Source organism: Schistocerca nitens, chromosome 12 (assembly GCF_023898315.1).
Source record: "Schistocerca nitens isolate TAMUIC-IGC-003100 chromosome 12, iqSchNite1.1, whole genome shotgun sequence".
Classification (NCBI taxonomy): Eukaryota; Metazoa; Arthropoda; class Insecta; order Orthoptera; family Acrididae; genus Schistocerca; species Schistocerca nitens.
In genome coordinates, this window is record NC_064625.1 from 98,660,644 (window position 1) to 98,685,015 (window position 24,372).

Consider the following 24,372-nt stretch of genomic DNA (forward strand, 5'->3'; position numbering starts at 1 on the left):
GAACTAGACGTCTGTAACGGGGAATTATGAACACCCTGTATATGCTGCCGCAACAGCAAATTAAAGATATCTCAAAAACCAGTCGTTAATTGTAGAGTGTGTTGTAATAAAATGACGGGAACTTCATAATGATGGTTAAAGAATTATTGTAACTTTCGCATTATGAAAGTATGCCTTTTCAAGGCAACGGCACATTGAGGATACATCAAAAACGCATTGTTCTTGATACAATTTGTTAAGTTAAATGTCAGTTAATAACACATCTACGATCAAAGCTTCCAGGAGACGGTAATACGCAAAGTATGGTGGTATACATTCGTGGTCAGTGTTGCATAACGAGTCTCAGAATTGTAAGGTATTAGATAACGAGATGCGGATTTGCGCCTCACTGGCTCCAAAGATTCTTTTACAAGGTTCCGATACACCCTTATTCGGTTCTAGGCGCTTCAGTCCGGAACCGCGCGACTGCTAGGGTCGCAGTTTCGAATCCTACCTCGAGAATGGATGTGTGTGATGTCCTTTGGTTAGTTAGGTTTAAGTAGTTCTAAGTTCTAGGGGACTGATGACCTCAGCAGCTAGGTCCCAAAGTGCTCAGGGCCATTTTTTTTTAATTTTTGTTCTTCCTCGGGGAAGATCAGTTTGGATTCCGTAGAAATGTTGGAACACGTGAGGCAATACTGACCTTACGACTTATCTTAGAAGGTAGATTAACGAAAGGCAAACCTACGTTTCTAGCATTTTTAGACTTAGAGAAAGCTTTTGACAATGTTGACTGGAATACTCTCTTTTAAATTCTAAAGGTGGCAGGGGTAAAATACAGGGAGCGAAAGGCTATTGACAATTTGTACAGAAACCAGATGGCAGTTATAAGAGTCGAGGGACATGAAAGGGAAACAGTGCTTGCGAAGGGAGTGAGACAGGGTTGTAGCCTCTCTCCGATGTTATTCAATCTGTATATTGAGCAAGCAGTAAAGGAAACAAACGAAAAATTTGGAGTAGGTATTAAACTCCAGGGAGAAGAAATAAAAACTGTGAGGTTCGCCGATAACATTGTAATTCTGTCAGAGACAGCAAAGGACTTGGAAGAGCAGTTGAACGGATTGGACAGTGTCTTGAAGGGAGGATATAAGATGAACATCAACAAAAGCAAAACGAACATAATGGAATGTAGTCGAATTAAATCGGGTGATGCTGAGGGAATTAGATTAGGAAATGAGACACTTAAAGTAGTAAAGGAGTTTTGCTATTTAGGGAGTAAAATAACTGATGATGGTCGAAGTAGAGAGGATATAAAATGTAGACTGGCCATGGCAAGGAAAGCGTTTCTGGAGAAGAGAAATTTAACATAGAGTATAGATTTAAGTGTCAGGAACCCGTTTCTGAAAGTATTTGTATGGAGTGTAGCCATGTACGGAAGTGGAACATGGAGGATAAATAGTTTGGACAAGAAGAGAATAGAAGCTTTCGAAATGCGGTGCTACAGAAGAATGTTGAAGATTGGGTGGGTAGATCACATAACTAATGAGGAGATTTTGAATAGAATTGGGGAGAAGAGAAGTTTGTGGAACGACTAGAAGAAGGGGTCGGTTGGTAGGACATGTCCTGAGGCATCAAGGGATCACAAATTTAGCATTGGAGGGCAGCGTGGAGGGTAAAAATCGTAGAGGGAGACCAAGAGATGAATACAATAAAGAGATTCAGAAGGATGAAGGTTGCAGTAGGTACTGGGAGATGATGAAGCTTGCACAGGATAGAGTAGCATGGAGAGCTGCATCAAACCAGTCTCTGCACTGAAGACAACAACAACAACAACATCTTACCATGATTGGTTGAAGTTCTTTATAAGACGTAAGAAAGATATTGCTATCCAAACAAATTTCACGCGTAAGTGCTAGTGCAGTGTATCCGTGGGCAGCAGTGTGGCGCAATCTCGGGCGTTTGCGTGTTCTGCCGTGTTCTCTCTGCGTCACGTGTGTCTGCCACACTTCCCACACGCGGACCCGGTTCCACTTGGGTGAAGGTCGCAGTCGAGAACAGCGAGCTGGCGCGTCGGGTGAAACACTGTACTCGCACTCGGGAGGTCGTTGCTTCGATTCCCCCCGGCCGACCAGATTTTCTCGAGTTTCTCTCGTTCAGATTACAGCCGGGTAACGACCTCGACAGCCCTCCATATTTCGACCGGTGAACACCCCGCGTCTTCAAGGCACGAACGGAAGCACAACGGGCTGCAGAGGGCAGTTTAAAACCTCAGCGGGTGGGGCTACGCCAAACAGGAGGCAAAACACGGCGCGTGCGGAAAGTTATTCAGACCGTACACGTTATAGACCGCGAATCACCCCATTATATTGAAACCAACGTCTCGATCAGCTGTCAGGTGCCGCACCCGTTTTCAAGCGACTTCTGGAATGCTGTCCAGTTCATGTTTATCATAATTTTACCATTTTTTGTGAAGGTTTCCTTGTTGCTGTTGTGGTTTTCAGTCCAGAGACTGGTTTGATGCAGCTCTCCATGCTACTGTATCCCGTGCAAGCTTCATCTCCCAGTACCTACTGCATCCTGCATCCTTTTGAATCTGTTTAGTGTATTTATCTCTTGGTCTTCTAACATCCTGCGTGGTGTCTGTTTGTTCTAAGTCGTGTCTCCCTACCACTTCCGCGCAACGACGCTCTGAGCGTGTTTTTTAGGGAATTGACTAGTTTGAACTTGGGACCTGTTGCTGGTAAGGAGACGCCAGACCACACATGGCGTGTAGAGTTCAGAAGAGTTCAGTGAGACTAGCGATGATATAACCAAATACTTAATGATTTCAGCGTCAGCTCCACTGCACTCCCTGTAAACGAATCTTAATACTAACTAAATTTAGTGGAAGGGGTTCAAGGCTTTCCTATTTTTAGTTAGCTGGTAAAATAACGTCGAAAAAGCAGTTAAGCTTACCATTGGAAATTTTATTCAACTCACAAAACATTGTTTATAAATTGCACTATTGATAAAAGGAAATGTTTTAATACAGGGTGATAAAAACCAACTGCGTTCAACAAAAATGTGAACGAATATTCCCTGAATGGGTTTCCAAGTTCTACAATGGATCGAAGGATGACCTATGCCATATCAAATCTACAATCTAGGTTTAAATTAAGTTTCACAAAAGAGAAAACTATCAAAATGGTCTACAGTGACCCTCAATTATCTTTAATTACTTATCTAACTTGTCGTAAATTACAGCGGCTGATGTGGCTTCTCAATAACTATATAACAGAAAAATCATTACGTAAAAAGGGGAGGTAACAGATGAGACTTCTGCAGTTCTGTGTGAAGCCTTATGCGCTCAAAAATGCGGCATCGCGTGCGTTCATTACCTTGTCGGTGTTCGTCAGGGGGTGCCGGGCAGCACAGCTCCGCTCACCTCGCCGTCTCAGAAGCAACTCCCTCCTAACTTCTCCTTACTACAATTTACCGAAGTTGGTTAAAAAAAACTATCTGGCCGTGTTTTCATCTGACCAATCAGGGTCCCGATGTTAACCTTAAGCTCCGCGTACAAAAATTCTGTCTATCCAATGAGAAACCTTATACTTTTCGTGGTGGGGCAATGTTTTTAAAGTTTGCAACGTAACAGAGACGCGAAAAAGTCTCACGCTAAAACTTGCGGCTGGTGTGGCCCTTTCAGTGTTATCGTAAGTTCTATACTGTTCTTCTGGAGGGCTCTATCTTTTAACATGAGCTGGGAGGGGTGGTCCTGGCGGTCGGCTGGCGACGTGGGTGTCCGTCCCTTATCGTAGGGCCTTCTAGCCTACACGACTCTGCTCTCGGCTTCTGTTCTCGTTTCTTCCCTCGGAACTGCGTCTGTTTCACGGAGGGAAGGTATGACACGCATTTAGGCGTCCTTGTGTTAGTCTGTGGTATTCCATTTGCTCACTCGTTGATCGTATTACTTTGGTTAATTTAATGTCAGGATTTATTCGGAGCTATGTGACATACTGCAGGATTTGCTTATCATGTCAGGGTTTTCATGGAAGGTGTTTGATTTGCTTGACACCTTACATGACACCTTACACAGTCAACGGCAACTATGATGTATTTTAAGAAATATTTTATGACTTTGAATCCCGGCCATGAGAAGTTAATCGAGATCACCTTTATTAGAATTTTTCACCTTTGTTGGGAGTCGAAATTTATAAATTGGGAATAGTAGCAAAAAAAAAAAAACCGAAAAATCGGTTATTTCCAAAACGCGTTTTGATCGGTTTTAAAGGTCAGGTTAAAGTGGTGACGAAAAACAAGATACAACCGAAAAAAGTTTTTTCCTGCAATAACCGCCATCCGTACTGCGTAGCCCGCGCGGGCGTGACCGGCGCGGAGTGCGGCAACAGCGGGTTGAGGCGTGCTCCCGCCCGCACACCTCGGCCACTGCTCTGACCTTTCGGGCCATTCCCAGTAATGTAGCAGCGCAGGCAGCGGGCGGCCGGCCGTCTCCCTGGCAACCGACGCCGAAAGGACCCGTCCCCGCGTGACGTCACCACGAACAGCGCCGAGGAGCGGCGGAAGCGGCCGAGCCGCGCAGCCCACGGGAGCAGTGACGTCACGGCCCGCGCCGGCAGCTGAGCGGGCCGCTTTCCGCATTCCCCGCTACCTCGTCTCGCAGTCCCGGCACGTCGCCCGTTACACTCTCGACAAACTCCTAGTCGGAAATACTCTCAACCAACACGCACTACAACGCGGAATGCTTCAGACCTAAAATTTCCCGAGCAGGCGCTCTTTTACTATATCTCTGACCTGCATCAGCACAGGGTCGGCCTGCTTAATACACTGAGGTGAGAGAAGTTACGGAATACTTCCTAACATACAGGGTGGTCCATTGATCGTGACCGGGCCAAATATCTCACGAAATAAGAGTCAAACGAAAAAGCTACAAAGAACGAAACTTGTCTAGCTTGAAGGGGGGAGACCAGATGGCGCTATGGTCGGCCCGCTAGATGGCGCTGCCATAGGTTCAAAAACGGTTCAAATGGCTCTGAGCACTATTGGACTTAACTTCTGGTGTCATCAGTCCCCTAGAACTTAGAACTACTTAAACCCAACTAACCTAAGGACATCACACACATCCATGCCCGAGGCAGGATTCGAACCTGCGACCGTAGCGGTCGCGCGGTTCCAGACTGAAGCGCTTAGAACCGCTCGGACACCAACGGCCGGCGCGCTGCAATAGGTCAAACGGATATCAAATGCGTTTTTTTAAAAATAGGAACCCCCATTATTCATTACATATTCGTGTAGTACGTAAAGAAATACGTATGTTTTACCTGAATGAGTTCTGCAGGGTTCGCAGGAGAGCTTCTGTAAAGTTTGGAAGGTAGGAGACGAGATACTGGCAGAAGTAAAGCTGTGAGGACGGGGCGTGGGTCGTGCTTGGGTAGCTCAGATGGTAGAGCAGTTGCCCGCGAAAGGCAAAGGTCCCGAGTTCGAGTCTCGGTCCGGCACACAGTTTTAATCTGCCAGGAAGTTTCATGAATGTTTTAGTTGGACTACTTTTTTCGCTTTTCGCTGTAATAGTCCAAACATATGGCTCACAATTTTAGACGAACAGTTGATAACAGGTAGGTTTTTTAAATTAAAATACAGAACGTAGGTACGTACGAACATTTTATTTCGGTTGTTCCACTGTGATACATGTACCTTTGTGAACTTATTTCTGAGAAAGCATGCTGTAACAGCGTGATTGCCTGTAAATACCACATTAATGGAATAAATGCTCAAAATGATGTCCGTCAACCTGAATGCATTTGGCAATACGTATAACGACATTCCTCTCAACTGCGTGTAGTTCGCCTTCCGTAATGTTCTCACATGCATTGACAATGCGCTGACGCATGTTGTCAGGCGTTGTCGGTGCATCACGATAGCAAAAATCCTTCAACTTTCCCCACAGAAAGAAATCCGGGGACGTCAGATACGGTCAACGTGCGGGCCACGGTATGGTGCTTCGACGACCAATCCACCTGTCATGAAATCTGCTGTTCAATACCGCTTCAGCTGCACGCGAGCTATGTGCCAGACATCCATAATGTTGGAAGTACATCGCCATTCTGTCATGCAGTGAAACATCTCGTAGTAACATTGGTAGAACATTACGTAGGTAATCAGCAACCATTTACATTGCCATCGTTAAAATGTGGGCCAATTGTCCTTTTTCCCATAATGCCGCACCAAGGTCACTGGTGTTCCACTCGTCGCAGCCATCGTGGATTTTACGGTGCCCAATAGTGCGTATGATGCCTGTTTACGTTACTGCTGTTGCCGAATTAGGCTTCGTCGCTAAATAGAACGCGTGCAAAAAATCTATCATCGTCCCGTAATTTCTTTTGTGCCCAGCTGCGCAACTGTACACGACGTTCAAAGTCGTCGCCATGCAATTCCTGGTGCACAGAAATATGGTACGGGTGCAATCGATGTTGATGTACCATTCTCAACACCGACGTATTTGAGATTCCCGATTCTCGCGCAATTTGTCTGCTGCTGACGTGCGGATTAGCCACGAAAGTAGCTAAAACACCTACTTGGGCATCATTTGTTGCAGGTCGTGGCTAACGTTACACATGTGGCTGAACGCTTACTGTTTCCTTAAATAACGTAACTGTCCGGCGAACGGTCCGGACACTTGGATGATGTCGTCCAGGATACCGAGCAGCATACATAGCACACGCCGGTTTGGTTTGATATTTTTATCGCAATAGCCATACATCACGATATCGATGTTTTCCGGAATTGGTAAACGGTCCATTTTAAGACGGCAATGTATCACGAAGCAAATACCGTCCGCACTGGCTGAATATTATGTGATACCACGTACTTATACGTTTGTGACTATTAGAGCTCCATCTATCACAAAGCGAAAAGAGTGGTGCAACTAAAAAATTCATATTTCTTTATGTACTATACTAATATGTAATAAAAAATGGGGGATCCTATTTTAAAAAAAACGCAGTTGATATCCGTTTGACATTGGCAGCGCCATCTAGCGGGCCAACCATAGCGCCATCTGGTCCCCCCTTCAAGCTAGACAGTTACATTCTTTGTAGTTTTTCCGTTTGACGCTTATTTAGTGAGATATTTGGCCCGGACACTATCAACGGACCACCCTGTAGTGTCGGACCTCTCTTTGTCCGACGTCGTGTAGTAACTCGACTTCGCCTGGACTCAACATTTCGTTGGAAATCCCCTGCAGAGGTACTGAGTCATGCTGCCTCAATAGCCGCCGTCCATAACTGCGAAACTTGCCAGTGCAGGATTTTGTGCACCAACTGACCTCTTGATAATGTTCCATAAATGTACGATGGGATTCATGACGGGCGATCTGGGCGGCCAAACCATTCGCTCGAAATGTCCGGAATTTTTCTGACAAGGGGAGGCCGCCAATTGTGAAATTCAGATTCGATTCGTACTGCGCACAATAAAAGCTCATGGCCAGAGGTGTAATGTGGCAAAGCACCAAGATGCACTTCTCAGCCGTTGTCGAGAAAATCGACAGTTAAAAGAAACCGTTGCGGTGAAATACTCTCTACGACTAATAATTTACTACAGCGTCGTGGCGCAGCGGTAAGCGCTCGGGTTCGTAATCCGAAGGTCGCCGGATCGAATCTTGCGCTATGCCAATTTTTTTATTATTAGTTTTTTGTATTTCAAATTATATATATATATAACTATTAATGAATTGCTTATGCATGTTGGTGAAGGCGGATCGCTCTCCAATTGTACCGCCTCCATTTTTCCGTTTTTTTAACAGGGTGTACCAAAGCTCTCCCGTCCGCACTGATTTTCGACTATATAAGTTGCGCTAGGGACCGCATCTACTTTCTTTCGAAGTTAGCAGGCAACTACGCTGTTACGCGGCGGCTCATTTCGACCCATTCAACATCTGTCCAAGTGTATCGAGCGAGTAACTGAGTTTATATTTCATACCTGCCACAGCAAATTTTTGTTCGTGGGGTCTCTATTCTAGTTCGAACGTTTGACTTACGCTATACGTATTCGTTTCGGAATATCGTTTCTACGTCTTCCGTTAACTATACGTGGTTAACATTATGAAGACAATTAATAACATTTGTGAAATACAACTTTGTTTGCGGAAAACATAATGATGTTCGAAGTCGCCAGTTTTTCCGCGAAAAACGACTTTCAACAACTTATTATATGCATAATTGTTGCAACTGATTGCCGGGAATTATATATATATATATATATATATATATATATATATATATATATATATATATATATATATATTTGAATTACAAAAAAAACAAATACTAAAAAAAAAAGTTGCATGGCGCGAGATACGATCCGGCGACCTTCTGAGTACGAAGCCGAGCGCTTACCGCTGCGCCACGACGCTGTAGAAAATTATTAATCGTAGACAGTATTTCACCGCAACGGTTTCTTTTAACTGTCGATTTTCTCGACAACGGCTGAGAAGTGCATCTTGGTGCTTTGCCACATTACACCTCTGGTCATGAGCTTTTATTATGCGCAGTATGAATCGAATCTGAATTTCACAATTGGCGGCCTCCCCTTGTGAAACTAATTACGAACAATTATGGTCCGTTGACATGGCGCATTGTCATCCAATCATGAATGGCTGCAGATTATCTCAAAGTTGCCAAACGTAACCTGTCAATGATCGGTTTAGTTGGACCAGACAACGTGCATTCCATGCAAACACAACTCTCACCTTTGTGGAGCCACCAACAGATTGTGTCGGCATATCGTGGTTTTGTGGCTAGCGTTGGCTACCTTTGGACCACGGGGTCCCGGGTTCGATTCCCGGCCGGGTTGGGGATTTTCGTTGCCCGGGGACTGCGTGTATTTGTCGTCCTCCCGGGGACTGAGTGTTTTTGTTGTCCTCATCATTCCATCATCATTCATGCAAGTTGCAGGATTGGACTGTGTTCAGGCTTGGAATGTGTACGGGCGCTGATGACCGCGCGGTCTTCTTCTTCGTGTGTGTGTGTGTGTGTGTGTGTGTGTGTGTGTGTGTGTGTGTGTGTGTGTGTGTGTGTGTGCGTGCGTGCGTGCGTGCGTGCGCGCATGTGCCTTACGACAGATCTCAGCAGGACACTTTCCGTCGTGCACTGTTCTGAGCATCTTCTTCATCTGTTGTATGGTCGTCCTCAATGTTGTCCAATATTCCAATTCTCTTCCCACCTCTTGCTCACATTCCTCCCATTTTTTCCTCTATAATTCTTTGCTGCAGACAATTCCTACGCAATACATGCAGCAGCCAAGGTATTTTCCTCTGTCTGATCACTTCCAATATATGCACTTTTCGTATTTACTACAACATTCTTAATTTTGAAGCACTCTCTTCTATAGTCATATTTCAAAACTATCTAAATACCTTTCTTCTGTCTTTTTGTCGATGATTCAAAAAACGGCTCTTAGCACTATGGGACTCAACTGCTGAGGTCATTAGTCCCCTAGAACTTAGAACTAGTTAAACCTAACTAACCTAAGGACATCACAAACATCCATGCCCGAGGCAGGATTCGAACCTGCGACCGTAGCGGTCTTGCGGTTCCAGACTGCAGCGCCTTTAACCGCACGGCCACTGCGGCCGGCTTTGTCGATGATTCACTGCAGTGTAATACTACACCCCACATATAACATTCAGCAAGTCTTCTGTCAGTTCCATCGGGATATTACTCGTATTCTGGATATTAGTAAATGCTTCACATATTCAAATGGTCCCTTTCCCACATACACTGCCGGAAAAAATTTAATATACCTGGAAAGACGACGTCGATTTCAATCCGCTGGCAGCCGGCCGGAGTGGCCGAGCGGTTCGAGGCGCTGCAGTCTGGAAGCGCGCGACCGCTACGGTCGCAGGTTCGAATACTGCCTCGGGCATGGATGTGTGTGTGTTGTCCTTAGGTTTAAGTAGTTCTAAGTTCTAGGGGACTGATGACCTCAGAAGTTAAGTCCTATAGTGCTCAGAGCCATTTTGATCCGATGACAGCACATTCCGTCTGGGGGACAGTAGATGTACTGATAGTGGTTTGTGTCGTCCGCCAAAAGCGAAATAGCACAGCGACCTGAGTGCCATCTTTGTCTTACCATAATACGGAATGCTCACAGCTAGAAGGCTGAGTGCGGTGTAAACGAGTTAAGCAAGCAGGAAACCATACCACGGAGATGCACTCGTGCTTCCTACAGCCAAATGAGAGAGTTTGGAAGGGGTCATATTGTGGTCTTCAGAGTGGCGGGATGCTTCTTCCGGAGAACTGCCAGACAAGCTGGAGACGCTGCGTCAGTTGTTCAAAGATGCTGGTGTTCGTGGTCACGAGAACATTCTCACATCTGCAGACGAGGTTCTGGACGTCCACGCAGCACAGACGCTCACTCGATCTTCGTATTGTAAGGGCAGCAGTGGCAGATCGTTAAGCTACCACAACACAGATAAGAGGGCCTGTGACCCCAGACGTGTCGACACGAACTGTTGCGAACTCGTTATTAGCAGTAAGACTACGGGACGCACACCTGTAGCCCGTCTTCTACACATGCCACAGCATCGGCGTGCACGGCTCGACTGATCTACATCTACATCTACATTTACATTTACTCTGCAAGCCACCCAAAGGTGTGTGGCGGAGGGCACTTTACGTCCCACTGTCATTACCTCCCTTTCCTGTTCCAGTCGTGTATGGTTTGCAGGAAGAACAACTGCTGGAAACCCTCCGTGCGCGCTCGAATCTCTCTAATTTTACATTCGTGATCTCCTCGGGAGGTATAAGTAGGGGGAAGCAATATATTCGATACCTCATCCAGAAACCCACCAACTTGCACAGCAAGCTACACCGCGATGCAGAACGTCTCTCTTGCAGAGTGTGCCGCTTGAGTTTGCTAAACATCTCCGTAACGCTATCACGCTTACCTAATACCTTGTGGCGAACCGCACCACTCTTCTTTGGATCTTCTCTATCTCCTCTGTCAACCCGACCTGGTACGGATCCCACACTGATGAGCAATACTCAAGTATAGGTGGAACGAGTGTTTTGTAAGCCACCTCCTTTGTTGATGGACTACATTTTCTAAAGACTCTCCCAATGAATCTCAACCTGGTACCATCCTTACCAACAATTAATTTTATATGATCATTCCACTTCAAATCGTTCGGCACGCATACTCCCTGATATTTTACAGAAGTAACTGCTACCCGTGTTTGTTCCGCTATCATATAATCATACAATAAAGGATCCTTTTTTCTATGTATTCGCAATACATTACATTTGTATATATATATATATATATATATATATATATATATATATATATATATATATATAATCTGTTCCCGAGAGAACAGTTACCGTTGATGACCATGCAGCTTTCGTTAGAATGAAATGATAATTAAATGGACACCGTAGCTACAAACAGGCGTTGATATACTTCATTGGGGACATGTTGAAAAAGTGTGCCCCGACCGGGACTCGAACGCGGGATCTCCTGTTTACATGGCTCCTCGTGAGACCCACATTCCCAACATGTCCACTTTACTACATTCGTAGTGCGCCTAATAGATGGTTGCCCATCATACTCATTACTCGTGGCAGATTAATCCACCAAGGGTTCGAGTCCCGGTCGGGGCACACATTTTCAACATGTCCCCAACGAATTATATCAACGCCTGTTTGCAGCTAGGGTGTCTATTCATTATCATTTCATTCTAACGAAAGCTGCATGGTCATCAACGATAACTGTTCTCCCGGGAACAGATATTGCTGTTGTTGTTGTTGTTGTTGTTGTTGTTGTGGTCTTCAGTCCTGAGACTGGTTTGATGCAGCTCTCCATGCTACTCTATCCTGTGCAAGCTTCTTCATCTCCCAGTACTTACTGCAACCTACATCCTTCTAAATCTGCTTAGTGTATTCATCTCTTGGTCTCCCTCTACGATTTTTACCCTCCACGCTGCCCTCCAATGCTAAATTTGTGATTCCTTGATGCCTCAAAACATATCCTACCAACCGATCCCTTCTTCTAGTCAAGTTGTGCCACAAACTTCTCTTCTCCCCAATCCTATTCAATACCTCCTCATTAGTTACGTGATCTACCCACCTTATCTTCAGCATTCTTCTGTAGCACCACATTTCGAAAGCTTCTATTCTCTTCTTGTCCAAACTAGTTATTGTCCATGTTTCACTTCCATACATGGCTACACTCCATGCAAATACTTTCAGAAACGACTTCCTGCTACTTACATCAATACTCGATGTTAACAAATTTCTCTTCTTCAGAAACGCTTTCCTTGCCATTGCCAGTCTACATTTTATATCCTCTCTACTTCGACCATCATCAGTTATTTTACTCCCTAAATAGCAAAACTCCTTTACTACTTTAAGTGTCTCATTTCCTAATCTAATTCCCTCAACATCACCCGACTTAATTCGACTACATTCCATTATCCTCGTTTTGCTTTTGTTGATGTTCATCTTATACCCTCCTTTCAAGACGCTGTCCATTCCGTTCAAATGTTCTTCCAAGTCCTTTGCTGTCTCTGACAGAATTACAATGTCATCGGCGAACCTCAAAGTTTTTACTTCTTCTCCATGAATTTTAATACCTACTCCGAATTTTTCATTTTTTTCCTTCACTGCTTGCTCAATATAGAGATTGAATAACATCGGGGAGAGGCTACAACCCTGTCTCACTCCCTTCCCAACCACTTCTTCCTTTGATGTCCCTCGACTCTTATAACTGTCTTCTGGTTTCTGTACAAATTGTAGATAGCCTTTCGCTCCCTGTATTTTACCCCTGCCACCTTCAGAATTTGAAAGAGAGTATTCCAGTTAACGTTGTCAAAAGCTTTCTCTAAGTCTACAAATGCTAGAAACGTAGGTTTGCCTTTCCTTATTCTTTCTTCTAAGATAAGTCTTAAGGTCAGTATTGCCTCACGTGTTCCAATATTTCTACGGAATCCAGACTGATCTTCCCCGAGGTCGGCTTCTACCAGTTTTTCCATTCGTCTGTAAAGAATTCGCGTTAGTATTTTGCAGCTGTGACTTATTAAACTGATAGTTCGGTAATTTTCACATCTGTCAACACCTGCTTTCTTTGGGATTGGAATTATTATATTCTTCTTGAAGTCTGAGGGTATTTCGCCTGTCTCATACATCTTGCTCACCAGATTATCTGGGCTGGCTCTCCCAAGGCCGTCAGCAGTTCCAATGGAATGTTGTCTACTCCCGGGGCCTTGTTTCGATTCAGGTCTTCAGTGCTCTGTCAAACTCTTCACGCAGTGTCATATCTCCCATTTCATCTTCATCCTCTTCCATTTGCATAATACTGTCATCAAGAACATCGCCCTTGTATAGACCCTCTATATACTCCTTCCACCTTTCTGCCTTCCCTTCTTTGCTTAGAACTGGGTTTCCATCTGTGCTCTTGATATTCGTACAAGTGGCTCGCTTTTCTCCAAAGGTCTCTTTAATTTTCCTGTAGGCAGTATCTATCTTACCCCCGGTGAGATAAGCCTCTACATCCTTACATCTGTCCTCTAGCCATCCCTGCTTAGCCATTTTGCACTTCCTGTCGATCTCATTTTTGAGACGTTTGTATTCCTTTTTGCCTGCTTCATTTACTGCATTTTTATATTTTCTCCTTTCATCAATTAAATTCAATATTTCTTCTGTTACCCAAGGATTTCTATTAGCCCTCGTCTTTTTACCTACTTGATCCTCTGCTGCCTTCACTACTTCATCCCTCAGAGCTACCCATTCTTTTTCTACTGTATTTCTTTCCCCCATTCCTGTCAATTGTTCCCTTATGCTCTGCCTGAAACTCTGTACAACCTCTGGTTCTTTCAGTTTATCCAGGTCCCATCTCCTTAAATTCCCACCTTTTTGCAGTTTCTTCAGTTTCAATCTGCAGTTCATAACCAATAGATTGTGGTCAGAATCCACATCTGCCCCTGGAAATGTCTTACAATTTAAAACCTGGTTCCTAAATCTCTGTCTTACCATTATATAATCTATCTGATACCTATTAGTATCTCCAGGATTCTTCCAGCTATACAACCTTCTTTTATGATTCTTGAACCAAGTGTTAGCTATGATTAGGTTATGCTCTGTGCAAAATTCTACAAGGCGGCTTCCTCTTTCATTTCTTCCCCCCAATCCATATTCACCTACTATGTTTCCTTCTCTCCCTTTTCCTACTGACGAATTCCAGTCACCCATGACTATTAAATTTTCGTCTCCCTTCACTACCTGAATAATTTCTTTTATCTCGTCATACATTTCATCTATTTCTTCATCATCTGCAGAGCTAGTTGGCATATAAATTTGTAGTACTGTTGTAGGCATGGGCTTTGTGTCTACCTTGGCCACAATAATGCGTTCACTATGCTGTTTGTAGTAGCTAACCCGCACTCCTATTTTTTTATTCATTATTAAACCTACTCCTGCATTACCCCTATTTGATTCTGTATTTATAACTCTGTAATCACCTGACCAAAAGTCTTGTTCCTCCTGCCACCGAACTTCACTAATTCCCACTATATCTAACTTTAACCTATCCATTTCCCTTTTTAAATTTTCTAACCTACCTGCCCGATTAAGGGATCTGACATCCACGCTCCGATCCGTAGAACGCCAGTTTTCTTTCTCCTGATAACGACGTCCTACCTTCATATATGTAGTTAAAATGTGGTTTCCCGGCCATTGACCACATTGTGCGAACGCACATACTATGCCCAAACTCTTACGGGACTTGGTAGATTAATCTGCCACGAGTAATGGGTATGATGGGCAAACATCTGTTACGCGCACTACGAATGTAGTGGTGTGGACATGTTGGGAATGTGGGTCTCACGGGGAGCGTGCAAGGGATAAGTCCCTGCAGGCGCACTATACTCTGTGCCCTCGGTGGCTCAGATGGACAGAGCGTTTGCCATGTAAGGAGGAGGTCCCGGGTTCGAATCCCGGTCGGGGCACACATTTTCAACATGTCGCCAATGAAGTATATCAACGCCATTTTGCAGCTAGGGTGTCCATTTAATTATAATTACATTTGTCTGTGTTAAGGGTCAGTTGCCACTCCCTGCACCAAGTGCCTATCCGCTGCAGATCTTCCTGCATTTCGCTGCAATTTTCGAATGCTACAACTTCTCTGTATACTACAGCATCATCCGCGAAAAGCCGCATGGAACTTCCGACACTATCTACTGTGTCATTTATATATATTGTGAAAATCAATGGTCCCATAACACTCTTCCGTGGCACGCCAGAGGTTATTTTGTCTGTAGACGTCTTTCCATTGAGAACAACATGCTGTGTTCTGTTTGCTAAAAACTCTTCAATCCAGCCACACAGCTGGTCTGATATTCCGTAGGCTCTTATTTTATCAGGCGAAAGTGCGGAACTGTATCGAATGCCTTCCCGAAGTCAAAGAAAATGGCATCTACCTGGGAACCTGTATCTAATATTTTCTGGGTCTCGTGAACAAATAAAGCGAGTTGGGTCTCACACGATCGCTGTTTCCGGAATCCATGTTGATTCCAACAGAGTAGATTCTGGATTTCCAGAAATGAAATGATACACGAGCAAGAAACATGTTCTAAAATTTGGTGCCATCAGAGGATGATGCACCATGGTCTTCAGCGATGAAAGCAGATTCTGTCTGCACGCAAGTGGTGGTCGTTTGTGCTTATGACATAGACCAGGCGAGCGCTGTCTCGTAAATTCGTCCAAGGCACATGGCCCCACTCCATTCCTTATGGTCTGTGGTGCAATGAGCCACAACTCTCGTTCGTCTTTGGTGTTTCTCGAGGGGATGTTAACCAGCGCTCAGTACATGCACAATGTCGTGTGTACTTTTGTCTTTTTTGCAGCAGGAAAGTGATTTGTTGTTCTAACAGGATAACGCCCGCTCACAATGCCCGTGAAGCCCGACGTGCTCTGCAGCAGCTTCCCTGCCCATCACAATCTCCGGAATTGTCTTCAGTCGAGCATGTGTGGGATATGATGGGACGAGAATTCACGTGCGACTCGTCAACCAACAACTCTTACAGGACTATGTGATCAAGTTAAGCAGACGTAGCATAATGTATCCTAGGACAGTATTCGCCATCTGGACGATCGACTAGTTGCCAGCGTAAACGCTTGCATAACCGGTCATGGAGGCTACTCCACGTACTAATACGAGGGTCACTACAATAGAAATGCACACTATTTTTGTAAAAATACAGTTTCCATTCTGCATGTGTCAATGTTTTACAATGTGTAGATACATCCATCCCGCTTATTTTCAAAATTAGTTCAACCTGTTACCGTGAGTGGCGCTGTCACAACATGTCTTCAAGATGGCTGCTACACTTGAAGTTCGTCAGAAGCAACGTGCTGTCATACAATTCCTGTGCTGTGAAAACGAGACAGTGGGAAACATCCACAAGAGGTTGAAAAAGGTGTACGGAGATGCTGCTGTCGATCGCAGTACAGTTAGTCGGTGGGCAAGCAGGTTACGCGATGAAAGCGGGCACGGCAATATTGAGCATTGTTCTCGCAGCGGCAGGCCTCTTACTGCACACACTCCAGACAATGTGCAGAGAGTTAACGAATTGGTGACTGCTGACAGACGCATTTCAGTGAACCAATTGTCACGCTACAATGGGATAGGGGAAGGAAGTGTTTGCAGAATACTAAAAGTGTTGGCGTTAAAAAAGTTTTGTGCCAGGTGGGTTCCCAGGATGTTGACAGTGGCTCACAAAGAAACAAGAAAAAACGGTATGCATCTAACTTTTGGAGCAGTACGAGAATGGTGGAGATAAATTTCTTGAAAGAATTGTGACAGGTGATGAAACATGGCTCCATCACTTTTCACCAGAGATGAAGAGGCAATCAGTGAAGTGGCATTCACCCAAGAAAAAAAATTTAAAACCACACCTTCTGCTGGAAAAGTTATGGCTACGGTGTTTTTCGATTCCGAAGGACTGTTGCTTGTGGACATCATGCCAAGTGGAACCACCATAAATTCTGATGCATATACGGAAGAAACTTCAAGCTCGACTGAGTCGTGTTCGACCACATCGGCAGAAGCAAGATGCTTTGCTATTGCACGACAATGCATGGCCACATGTCAGTCAAAAAACCATGGAAGTTATCATAAAACTCGGATGGACAGCACTGATACACCCGCCTTACAGTGCTGACCTAGTTCCATGTGACTATCATCTCTTTGGGAAACTGAAAGACTCTCTTCGTGGTACAAGGTTTGAAGATGATGACTCCAGTGTGTTCAAATGTGTATGAAATATTATGGGACTTAACTGCTAGGGTCATCAGTCCCTAAGCTTACACACTAGTTAACCTAAATTATCCTAAGGACAAACACACACACACACACACACACACACACACACACACACACACACACACCGATGCCCGACGGAGGACTCGAACCTCCGCCGGGACCAGCCGCACAGTGACTCCCTTGTGCACGCTGCCAAACAGTGGCTCCAACTGGTTGGTCCAGAATTTTATTGTGCGGGTATACAGGCGCTGGTTCCGAGATGGCGTAAGGCAGTTATAGGGATGGAAATTATATGGAGAAATGAAAATATTGTTCCTAAAGGATGTATCTACACACTTAAAACTTTCAAGCATGTAGAATAAAAGATGAATTTAATAAAAATAAAAATAGTGTGCACTTCTGAGCCGATATGTCATTTATCTGTAATCATTTCGCCGGCCGCGGTTCTAGGCGCTTCAGTCTGGAACCGCGCGACTGCTACGGTCGCAGGTTCGAATCCTACCTCGGGCATGGATGTGTGTGATGTCCTTAGGTTAGTTAGGTTCAAGTAGTTCTAAGTTCTAGTGGACTGATGACCTCAGATGTTAAGTCCCATAGTGCTCAGAGCCATTTGAACCATTTTTTTTAAAATCATTTCATATACACCATATGCACTATTGCAACAGTACATCTTGAGGGAATTGGAAACCTATAAAGAGTGTACTTTTTTCTGATAGTGTATATCCGACATATTGTTACTTCTGTACAGCTTGCATTCCGTGTCATTAAACTTCCCAGATACAGAAAGAATTTTACTTGTTCTAGCTTTCCCCGTCTAAAAATATGTTAAGTGACTCTTGCTTATTCTCACGACTTTTCTAGGAAGGCAGAGTCCGCGTGTCGAACTGCGTTCATTGTCTGAAAGATTTCTTGTATGAATAAACCACGCCGTCTTTAAAATGAGTGGTTTTTCCTGAATCCAGAAACGTCCTAATGTGTGAGCCTCGAATATGCGTAGCTACCGATTAAGAAAGCCTGCCATGTGAACGGAACACTTACATGCGAGATGAACAGTTTAGGGGGCATCGCCGAGCTCTGGGGAGCTAATCGGTTTCCCGTCCTCTGCCGGTCTGTGGTGACAGGTTGGCAGCCTCAGTGGCGGGGGCGGCCTGTGACGTCAGCGACGTAGGTCGGTGGCCCGAGCTTTGCTGGCAGACGGCGGGCTTCCTCATTAAGTGACCGCCGTAGTCTGGCCAGGGGGAGGCAGCGCGGCTGGGACTCTTGTGGTCCGGCGGAGTGGGCCGCCGACGAGGGAGTCTGCGGTTCGAGACCAGGGGCGGCGCCCCTTACACCACTGGTGTTCAACAATCATCATCTTTACTTCAAGGAGTAGGCCTTTTTCTGTTTTCCCTGTTACGGTAGCCATCGCTTCCACGGTCTTCCATGGCTTCTTCTCACAACTGAATTAAATCTTCATATCTGGAAAGATAATCTTCCTCCATTCACTCTTTAGATACGTTCCTTCCCGTTGGTGGCGTCTCCTTCCTTGTTATACGTGCGTGCGAATTAATCGCGCCGGTTATTTCTTATGTGAGGGTATCTCTGGTATCCGATAAGGAGAACAGCACAAGAATGGTAAAGTCTTCTACTTTTTGTCTCTGTAAATGAATTTGTCAGCGTAAGGTTGGTTGGTTAATTTGGGGTTGGATTGTTTGGGGAAGGAGACCTGTCAGCGAGGTCATCGGTCTCATCGGATTAGGGAAGGAGGGGGAAGGAAGTCGGCCGTGCCCTTTCAAAGGAACCATCCCGGCATTTACCTGAAGCGATTTAGGGAAATCACGGAAAACCTAAATCAGGATGGCCGGATGCGGGATTGAACCGTCGTCCTCCCGAATGCGAGTCCAGTGTCTAACCACCGCGCCACCTCGCACGGTTGGGTAATTTGGGGGGAGAGGACGAAACAGAGAGGTCATCGGTTCCATCGGATTAGCGAAGGATAGGGAAGGAAGTCGGCCGTTGCAAAGGAACAATCCCGACAATTGCCTGATATAAAGGGAAATCACGAAAAACCTAAATCAGGGGGCCCGGATGCGGGTTTCAACTGTTGTCCTCACGAATGAGAGTCCAGCACGCTAACCACTACGCCACCTCGCTCGGTAACGCGTAAGTATATAAAAGAATATTGTCGATGTTTTTTCCATGTACGATGTTGCAAGTTTGTGTACCGTTTTTAACATTTTAAAGCAAATTGAGCACTGAACTTCATTGCTACCGCTACGTCCTCTAACAGGTGTTGGCTGGCTGGCTGGCTGGCTGGTTGGTTGGTTGGTTCAAAAAATGATTCAAATGGTTCTAAGCACTATGGGACTTAACATCTGAGGTTCTCAGTCCCCTAGACTTACAACTACTTAAACCTAACTAACCTAAGGACATCACAAACATCCATTCCCGAGGCAGGATTCGAATCTGCGACCGTAGCAGCAGCGCGGTTCCGGACTGGAGCGCCTAGAACCGCTCGGCCACAGCCTCCTGCTGGTTGATTGGGGGAGGGGACCAAACAGCGAGGAAATCGGTCCATCGGATTAGTGAAGGATGCGGAAGCAAGTCGACCGTGCCTTTCAAAGGAACTATCCCGGCATTTGCCTGAAATGATTTAGGGAAATCACAGAAAAGCTAAATCAGGACGGCCCGACGCGGGTGTGAACAGTCCTTCTCCCGAATGAGAGTTCAGTGTGCTAACCACAGCACCACCTCGCTCGATGTCAGTGTACGATAAAGTTCCGTAGCCTACATGTATTCGCTATGAAACATAGGTAAACAGTTCTGCGGAAGAAGCTGTACAGAAATTAAAATTAGTTTTCAAAAGGTTATGTGAATATTTTTGATTTTTTCCAAATTAAAATGCACTTTTGTAATTGTTAATACGTTAGTTTTCCACTAGTTAAAGGAGAATCGCATAAAAGCCTGTATTTTTAAATGAAAATTGCCGTCTAGCTCGTAAACGCTACGAGTGATATTAATTGTCGCTTGTAGAAGCAGTTAAGTTTGTTCATACATAAAACTCCCACTCTGGAACTATTTTCCCAATACTTTTGTTTCTGATCGATCAGTGTATAAACTGACTTTTTCTTTAAAACATTTATATTTATCTCTTATCAGTACAAACGAACATGATAAAAAGAGCGCCGAAGCTTAACAGTCAAAGAACTGCGCGCTCGCGCGCGCACACACACGCACACACACACACACACACACACACACACACACACACACACACACACACAAATAAGAAACAAGTAGCTTCATATTTCTTACACTACATTATTTTTAATTCTTTTGCCTTTTTGAGGTCCATATTTTTTGAATATCTATTTTTAAAGTATTATTTCCTTGTGCTTCCTAATCGCTAAGAATCATAGCACCGTATCTTTCATCCAAATAAGAGTGGTTCCAACTATCTCCAATTTTTTTTGTAGTTTATTGAAGATACTTAATATATTCAGTTGTCTTCTAATCTCCGAATTTCGAAATCTACCAGCACTTGTTCACCTCGTTTCTGCTGTCGTAAATCTGATCTCTGTTGCTAGCATGCGACTTTCTTGGGCATATATTTATAACCTACGATTCACTCCCGTAAACAAGCTTTGGAGATGCTATACTCTTGTAAAATTTCAGTTTCGTTTCTTTCCTCTCTTTGTTTTTAGACAAAAATGTTCAAATGTGTGTGAAATCTTATGTGACTTAACTGCTAAGGTCATCAGTCCCTAAGCTTACACACTACTTAAGCTAAATTATCCCAAGGACAAACACACACACACACACACACACACACACACACACACACACACACACACACACACACACACCCATGCCGGAGGGAGGACTCTAACCTCCGCCGGGACCAGCCTCACAGTCCACGACTGCAGCGCTTTAGACCGCTCGGCTAATCCCGCGCGGCTTATTTTTAGATATATGTTTATTGTTGGAAATATACTCACATACTTCGCCAGACACGTGTGGCGCAGCAACCTAAAGTGTTTAACTTGCTCTGTTATTAATTATAATTTTTGTCCGTAGAGGGCGTTCTCCTTCAAAAACTATATTCGTCCGTCATCTTCATTCTCCTTCAGCGTGTGGCGCGTCCAGCGGGAATTTCTGTTACTCTTAATTCGTCCATTGCAAAGCTCTGCTCCCGTTCCATTAGCGAATGATTCGTGAGAAGAACAACCGTTGGTAAGGCACCTTCTGAGCTATAATTCCTCTGATTTTTCTCGTCACGGTCGCTTCGCGACATTTGCGTACAAGAAAGTAATGTCTTAATGCTGTTCTTAGAACGGTACGCTCTCTGAATTTTAAATGGCTGGTTCAAATGGCTCTGAGCACTATGGGACTTAACTTCTAAGGTCATCAGTCCCCTAGAACTTAGAACTAATTAAACCTAACTAATTAAACCTAACTAACCTAAGGACATCAGACACATCCATGCCCGAGGCAGGATTCGAACCTGCGACCGTAGCGGTCGCACGGTTCCAGACTGTAGCGCCTAGAACCGTCGGCAACGCCGGCCGGCAAAAGGCGGCTCGGAATTTTATCGGGAAAGGTTGATTTACACTGTTCGTCACTGAATGAAACGTTAAAGCACCCCGCGATCCCCTGCTATAGCCGCAGGACAGGACAGATAGTTTAATCTGTGGAAAGGCGCCAAAATGAGTGGCTGTCAGTTGCACTCGAACATACTACTTCATTCATTTGACAAACATTACAAGAGTAAAGAAAACATTAAAAACGGAGCAAGCCAAACATTAATTTTAGAACTTAATTTACGGCAAAATGCGCAATTCAATCTCACGCCTCAAGCGCAAAACAACTTTAATTTGAAACCGGCTGAAGACCAGTCACTTAAGACTTACAAACAAGAATTTGAATTTTAAAAGGCAGAAGGCCTCATCTTAGAACATTTCTCTAAATTAAGCTGAAGGGCCAAACAATCTCACGCCTTAAGGGCAAAACAATTCAAAATCGGCTAGAAGCCATATATAAACAAACAAGGACAAATAAGAAAAGGCAGCACCACATACGACGCTCAGAAGTTTCCAAGGGTCGGCCTGGAATTCAAACACTAACGCTTGTTTAGGTGAGCCAGGCAGTCGGCCCAACAAATTCTCAATCCGACGGCAACCCAACCGACAGACAAAATTGTTCTAATGGCTCTGAGCACTATGGGACCTAACTTCTAAGGCCAACAGTCCCCTAGAACTTAGAACTACTTGAACCTAACTAACCTAAGGACATCACACACATCCATGCCCGAGGCAGGATTCGAACCTGCGACCAGTTGTCGCGCGGTTGCAGACTGTAGCGCCTAGAACCGCTCGGCCACCCGACCCGGCCAACCGACAGACGGTCAACGGACCAAGCGACAGGTTACTACCATGTCTAGAGTTTTAGTTCACGCTGTATATTCAGACTTTCTGTATCGCGGTCGATACTTCATAACATCACTTTCGCATTTCAGTACTGGGCTAAGTGATGCGTCGTTAAGTCGATGATCTGTCACTTTCAGCTTTGTTGACGTCCATTGTCAATAGATCTCAGATCTGTCCGTGATGCCCCGCGCGCCTCTTGTAGCGCCTGCCACTGCAGTTAGTTCATCTCCGTAACGCTCTCGCGTCGAGTAAACGATCCCTGTGATAAAACCCGCCGCTCTTCTTTGGATCTTCCCTTTTTCCTGTATGAATCCTACATGACAAGCGTCCCTGACTGATCAACAATTTTCAAGAATCTGTTGGACGAGTATCTTGTGAGTCGCGTCTTCCGTGGATGTAATAAAACTTCCTTGAGCTTCTCCCAGTAAATTTCAACCTGGCATCTGCTTGCGCCACACTAGTTTTATGTGGTCGTTACACTTCAGGTGGCCACGGATGGCTACTCTAAGGTGATTTACTGTTGTTTCCGTTCCGCGTGACTTATTTCCAGCAGTGTAATCGAACATCAAAGCCTCTAGTCGCCTACGTATACGCAGTACGTTACGTTTACTTGTGATGAGGGCCAACTTACAGCCCCAGCACCATCCGGCTCAGGTCTTCGTTCATTTCACCAATCTTCTGGCGTTTCACTCTATTTATAGATAACTGCATTATCCACGAACAGCCTCACGGAGCGTCCGACGGCAGCCACCACATGGTTTATACTCGGCCGAGTCACATTAATGTGACCACTGCCACGTTCTTGGTCTCTCATGTGACAGGTGGCAGCACCAGCAGTGGAGGGTATACAGCTCGGGGAACGCGGAAAACAGTGCAGCTGCAATTTGGATACGGAGCAATTTACCTGACGTCCACAGTCATTGGTTTTCGGGCTAAGGTGGATCATTTCGGAATCAGCTAGGTCTGTAAATTTCTCGCGTGCTGCGGTTTTGACTGTATTAATGATTTCTTGAAACACAGCAAGTTATCTTGGATGGAGAGTCATCAACGAATGTACAAGTAACTTCAGGTGTGAAGAAGAGAAATTGGTGGAGCCCTTCATGGTCATGTTATGTATTAATGACATTGCAGGCAATATTTTTCATAATGACGCGGTTATGTGTAGTGTTGTTGTTGTTGTTGTTGTTGTTGTTGTGGTGGTGGTCTTCAGTCCTGAGACGGGTTTGATGCAGCTCTCCATGCTACTCTATCCTGTGCAAGCTTCTTCGTCTCCCAGTACCTACTGCAATCTACATACTTCTGAATCTACTTAGTGTATTCATCTCTTGGTCTCCCTCTACGATTTTTACCCTCCACGCTGCCCTCCAATACTAAATTGCTGATCCCTTGATGCCTCAGGACATGTCCCATCAACCGGTCATTTCTTCTTGTCAAGCTGTGCCACAAACTCCTCTTCTCCCCAATCCTATTCAGTACCTACTCATTAGTTATGTGATCTACCCATCTAATCTTCAGCTTTCTTCTGTAGCACCACATTTCGAAAGCTTCTATTCTCTTCTTGTCCAAACTATTTATCGTCCAAGTTTCACTTCCATACAAATACTTTCAGAAACGACTTCCTGACACTTAAATCTATACTCGATGTTAACAAATTACTCTTCTCCAGAAACGCTTT

At 44.7% G+C, this 24,372-nt stretch overlaps 1 protein-coding gene across 2 annotated transcripts in view; it reads left to right on the forward strand.

The window, feature by feature from the left end:
- LOC126214855 (myc box-dependent-interacting protein 1) overlaps positions 1 to 24,372 on the forward strand; it is a 468,728-nt gene that overhangs the window by 132,815 nt on the left and 311,541 nt on the right. The window lies entirely within an intron of this gene.